The sequence below is a fragment of the Peromyscus leucopus genome, chromosome 23 (genome assembly GCF_004664715.2).
Source record: "Peromyscus leucopus breed LL Stock chromosome 23, UCI_PerLeu_2.1, whole genome shotgun sequence".
NCBI classification, from domain to species: Eukaryota; Metazoa; Chordata; class Mammalia; order Rodentia; family Cricetidae; genus Peromyscus; species Peromyscus leucopus.
In genome coordinates, this window is record NC_051082.1 from 33,332,849 (window position 1) to 33,338,965 (window position 6,117).

Here is a 6,117-nt window from a genome sequence, read left to right on the forward strand (position 1 = left end):
TGAATATGCTAATTATCCTTCCCAACTCCCAGGATGTTTGTCTAAGTGACCTGTCACACACAGTGATGCAGCTAACGTTGAGTCCCGAGGGGCTGGGCATGAGACAGTGGCTTCATAACCTTGGAGTTGTGGGGTACTTCTGGTGAAATTGCCTGAACCCAAAGACAGGTGTCTTGGGGACACATTATTTCCTGCAACAAATGTATGTTTTCCTTTTAAAAGAATCTCTCTTCAGAAGCAGAGAGGTGTGGCCCAGTTGTTAGCCCCTGGGAGGTCTGCTAAAGCAGAGCTGTAGAAAGACCAGGATTTCCCAAGATCCCCAGATTCCACAACAGAATTTAAGAGTGGTTGGACCTCTAGGTTCTGCAGCGTGATATCTCTCTCTCTCTCTCTCTCTCTCTCTCTCTCTCTCGTCTCTCTCTTGGTTTGTGTGCACGCCTTTAATCCTAGCACTCGGAATAACTTTTTTAAAGATTATTTTATTTTTAATTACGTGAATCAATCCCCCGCCCCCCCGTGTGTGTGTGTGTGTGTGTGTGTGTGTGTGTGTGTGTGTGTATGTGTGTGTGTGTATGTGCATGTGAGTACAGGAGCTCAAGCATCAGATGCGGGATGCTGGGGATCAAACTCAGGTCGTCTGCAAAAGACATCTTTCCAGCCCCTGGTAGGGATAATTCCATCCCCTGGAGGGCTGCACGGAAGGACAGCTGTGGAAACGTTTGGCAGAGAGCCGGGCCCAAACCACGTCCCAGGACACAGCTACCCAGTGCCTGTGGATGTAGGCGTCGGAGTCCGACAGCGCAGGTGCTGCAGCGGTGTGGCATGCTGCAGGTCGTCCTGCCGGGAAACCGACCAGCGCTACCTCCCGCCGCACCGCTGCCCTTTTGTTCCGTCTCGGCAGCTCTCTATTGAGATAAATGGCATTTCCAGACGCTTCACCTCTGATAAGTGCTCCTCTGCTGCTGTTGCCAGAATCTTAATGTGTGCTCTGTGATTTAATGGCCATGTAGGCTGGCTATTAACACGCTCTTGGGTGGAGTGGACTTGCGTCTCCACCACAGGCTCTCCACGCTCATTTGGTGACGCTGGGGAGCCTAGAGGGGGGCGCCCCTGGACCACTTACCAAAGGTCTTTTCAGCCTGCTGTATTGCAAGTGGTTGTGCGCTCTGCTCCCTGTGTGAGGCTCTGGAAGGTTTAGGAAGCAAGCAAGGGCCTCCCCTTCCTGTGTCCCAGAGCTGGGAAGAGTCCCAGTGAGTACTATTCTCTATGTGGGGCCCCTGAGCACCCCTTTGAACGTAACCACTAGAGCAGGAAGGAGATGCAGCTGAGCTTCAAGACAAGCGTGCGATCCAGAGACGTTTAAAAACTGAAGGTTGGCAGGCTGGAGACGCCGCTTAGCAGTCACCTAGGACTCGGGTTCGGTGGGCAGAATCTGCATCTTGTGGCTCACAATTGCCTGTAACTCCAGCTCCAAGGGGATGGATGCATGGGTAAACACGGCAGAGAGAGAGAGAGAGAGAGAGAGAGAGAGAGAGAGAGAGAGAGAGAGAGAGAGAGAGAGAGAGAGAGAGAGAGAGAGAGAGAGAATATTAAAAGATCCCAAAAACCTGCAAGGAAGAACAGATGGTTCAGTGGTTAGGAGCACTGGATGCTCTTGCAAGGACCTGGGTTCTATTGCCAACACCCATGTGGCAGCTCCCACCCGTCTTTAGTTCCAGGGGATCTATCTGATGCTCTCTTCTGTTCTCCTGGGCACCAGGCATGCAGGCAGTCACAGACACACATGTGGTCAAAACACCCATACATTGGGGCTGGAGAGATGGCTCAGAGGTTAAGATCACTGATTGTTCTTCCAGAGGTCCTGAGTTCAATTCCCAGCAACCACATGGTGGCTCCCAACCATCTGTAATGAGATCTGGTGCCCTCTTCTGGCCTGCAGGCATACATGCTGTATACATAATAAATAAATAAATCTAAACAAACAAACAAAAAAACACCCATACATATAATTAAAAAAATTAATCATAGAAAATCTTGGAAATTTGGGGGCCGGAGAGTTCAGTGGGTAATGTTCTTGCCACATAGACACGGGGACCCGAGTTTGATTCTCCTAACAGAAAACACGCTGTGTGTGATTACGGGCCAGCAGCTTATTCTAATTGCTGAGTTCTAGGTCGGTGGGAGATCACGTGACAAAATAAAAAATAAGGCTTGTAGGGTGGGACTGGTGAGATGGCTCAGAGGTTAAGAACATGTAATGTTCTTCCAGAGGGCCCAGGTTCAATTCTGTGTCAGGCAGTTTACAATTTCCCATGACTCCAGCTCCAGGGGACCCAATACTCTGGTCTCAGTGGGCACCCCATGTATGTGGCATACATTTACACAGACATGCAGGTATGCACATGATTAAAGATGAAATACATTGTCCCCTCGAGCTTTGCCCTCCCAGAGCTCCTGAAAGGCAGATTGGAGGGCAATCTCAGTGGCCCAGAGACAAGGTCCTGGGCAGGGGTGGGGTGGAGGAAGGGGAATCTTAAAAAAATAAAAATAAAAACAAAGCCGGGCGGTGGTGGCACACACCTTTAATCCCAGCACTCGGGAGGCAGAGGCAGGGAGGCAGAGGCAGGCGGATCTCTGTGAGTTTGAGGCCAGCCTGGTCTCCAAAGCGAGTTCCAGGAAAGGCGAAAAGCTACACAGAGAAACCCTGTCTTGAAAAACAAAACAAAACAAAACAAAACAAAACAAAACAAAACAAAACAAAACAAAACAAAACAAAACATCAAGGTGGCCAGTGCCCGAGGAACGGCACCTGAGATTCTCTTCTGGCTTCTACATGTACATTTCTGAGGGGGTCCTTGCAGGGATCCAGGCAGGGAATCAGACCTGGATCAGACTTTTGGGGAGTCTAATACAGTACAAATTGGGTAAAGGTTTCCAGGCAACAATCAGTCCAATTTCAGGTGTGCCATAAAGCTTAAGGCGTGGCTATATAGACACTCCTTTACAAAGTTCTCGTGAGGTGAGGGTGGGTTCTAGCTAGCTTGGACTCTAGTGTGGCCTCTGACCGAGAGAACTTAAAGTACATGTGACATGCCCCTAAGGATGGGTCTGTTGACTGGGAACTAAAGATAGCGGTCTAGGGAGGGAGAGTCCGAGACAGACATTCTGGGGAATTTGGGTGAGGCCCAACTCTGTAGCGAAAGGTGGGTGAGGTCTGCAGCCACTGGTAGTAGAAAGGTCTCCAGGTCATTAACAAAATCTATTCCCAGCCTTCTGGGCTGGAAAACAGGTATTTTATCTCCTCCATTGAGAAGAGGCGCCCGTGTGTTAACATTCCTGGCTCCCTAGTGCTCTGTGGGCGCAAGGACATTGGTGATCCCCACAGGTTTCCCTTTCCCCAGTCTCCAAATCTGGAAACTTTAGTTTTGGATTATAAGTGGTGGGAAGTCCCAGCTCTAACGTGGGTCTATCAACAGTTCCTAGGACTTTATTTTCTAGGGGACACTCCCCTCCTCCAGACTCTTTCCTCTTCCTGGGAATAGAAATCCTGACAACTTGAGATTGTCCTCAGAGCTTTGCTTAGCAGAGTCTACCCTCGACAGGTGACAGATCCCATAAGATGTTAAAAGCCCCAACTTGGGCTGGGTGTGGTGGTGCACACCTTTGATCCCTCCACTAGAGAGGCAGAGGCAGGAGGATCTCTGTGGGTTTGAGGTCAGTCTGGCGCGCATAGTGAGTTCCAGGACAGCAAGAGCTGCATAGTGAGACCCTGTCTCTCCAGCCACCAACCAACCAACCAACAAACCCAAGTGGTAGGCGAGATAACTTCCACCGTGTGGAGAAAGTTGTTCTACACAGAGGAAGTCCAACATGCCAGGGAAACGGGAGAGACTGTGGTTGGTGGAGGGCCAGTGCTCCATTTGAGAATGCAATGTTTGTGTGTATGTGTGTTGTGTGTGTGTGTGTGTGTCTTTAAGGGGAACTGATATGTCATCACTAAGGTGGTTCATTTTCTTTCCCTTTTTGGAGACAGAGCCTCACTTTGTAGCCCAGGCTGAACTCAGATTCTAAGTCTTCCTGTCTCAGTCTCCCAAGTGCTAGGATTTCAGGCATGGGTCTCTGTGCCAGCTGGAAGAGCTAACTTTTTTTTTTAAAAAGACTTATTTATTTTTCTTTTATGTGTATGAGTGTTTGCCCCATATGTATGCCTGTGGAGGCCAGGAGAGGGCACCAGATTCTCCTGAACTGGACTTAGAGATGGTTGTGCATGTGGGCACTGGGAGCGGAACCTGGATCCCTGGAAGAGCAGCCAGTGCTCTTAATCACCCAGCGGCCTCTCCAGCCCATGGCTGACACCGTATCTTTTTTTTTTTTTTAATTTATTTTATTTTACAATACCATTCAGTTCTACATATCAGCCATGGGTTCCCCTATTCTACCCCCTCCCACTCCCTCCCCTTACCCCCAGCCCACCCTCCATTCCCACCTCCTCCAAGGCAAATCCTCCCCCGAGGACTGTGATCAACCTGGTAGACTCAGTCCAGGCAGGTCCAGTCCCTTCCTCCCAGACTGAGCCAAGTGTCCCAGCATAAGCTCCAGGTTTCAAACAGCCAACTCATGCAATGAGCACAGGACTTGGTCCCACTGCCTAGTTGCCTCCCAAACTGATCAAGCCAATCAACTGTCTCACCTATTCAGAGGGCCTAATCTAGCTGGGGGCCCTTCAGCCTTTGATTCATAGTTTATGCTGACACCGTATCTTTATGGATGCTCAGATTTGTTCTCTGAGATCTCACCCTGGTGCACACACAAATCTTGATCTCACCCTGGTGCACACACAAATCTTGCTAGTGTTGAGTCCCTAACCAAGTATGTCGCAACTCTGTGATTGCTAATGTGTGTACCGGGTCCCTGGGTTATGGAATGCCCAGTTAGCTGATAAAAACATTGTTTCTGGGTGAGTCTGTGAGGATGTTTCTAGACAAGCCCACTGAATCACTGATCACATGAAGATCTTCCTTCAATAATTTAGGTGAACAACATCCAGTCTATTGAGGCCCAAGAGGAACAAATAGAGAAAGAATGAATCCCCCTCTCCTGAGCTGGGACATCCACCTTCCACCCCTGGAGATGGAAGGACTGGTTCCCTGGCTTTGGGATTCAGTCACGGCCTTGTACCATTGGCGTCCCCGACTGCAGCACGCCATCTTCTTTTCTGGGTCCCCGGCTGGCACATGGCAGATCATGGGGTTCCTTGGCCTCTGTGTAAACAGATCCTCACATTTAATCTTAACTATACACCACCGAGCCCTGTGTATCCCAGCTCTGTGCATCACCTCTGTGAACATCTCAGAGTTCACCGAGGACACATGATCTGACCTGAGCTGCTGTAGATGTAGCGCAATGGCCTCATGATTGCCAACAAAGACACCCTCGTTCAGTGTGAGGTTTTCACAAAAGCGCCTCCTGAATATTTGGGCCTGGGACAAAAATTGCAGGCAGCTTGCGTTTTCTGTATAATTTCCGAAGGATTGCTCTTTACACAGAAAGATGTAGTGTTGAGTGGCACCCGCCAGCAGGTCTACCCATACGACATAACTTATATGTGAGAACTGTAATTTTTATATATATATAAATGATATAACTTTCTCTCTTACTCCCTATAACTTCTCAAATCCATTGCCTCTTTCTATAATTACTACTATTGTTTACCTACAGACATGTACATACAAGCATATAAATACACAGATATAGCCTGCTGAGTTTACTTAATGTTGCTTGTATGTCTATGTATTAGGGCTGACCACTTGGTATTGGATGACCAATTGGGGGGCTCATCCCTAGGGAAGACTTAATTCTCCCATGCTCAGTGGTCATTAATTGCTTGCATTCATCTGTGGGTGGGGTCTTGTGAGATTTACCTCGGGCCTGTTGACATGTCAACTGGTGTCATCGTTCAGTCCTTCTTTGGGTGACCATATTGTCACAGTTTCAAAGGTCCAGCTTCCCTGTCCTGGAGGACACAGTCTCCCCCATGCACTTCCGGTCACGGTGGGAACCGCACTCTTCCCAGTCTAGCTGTTTGACAGTCCTCTTCCGGCCATTCTCCTGGGGGGC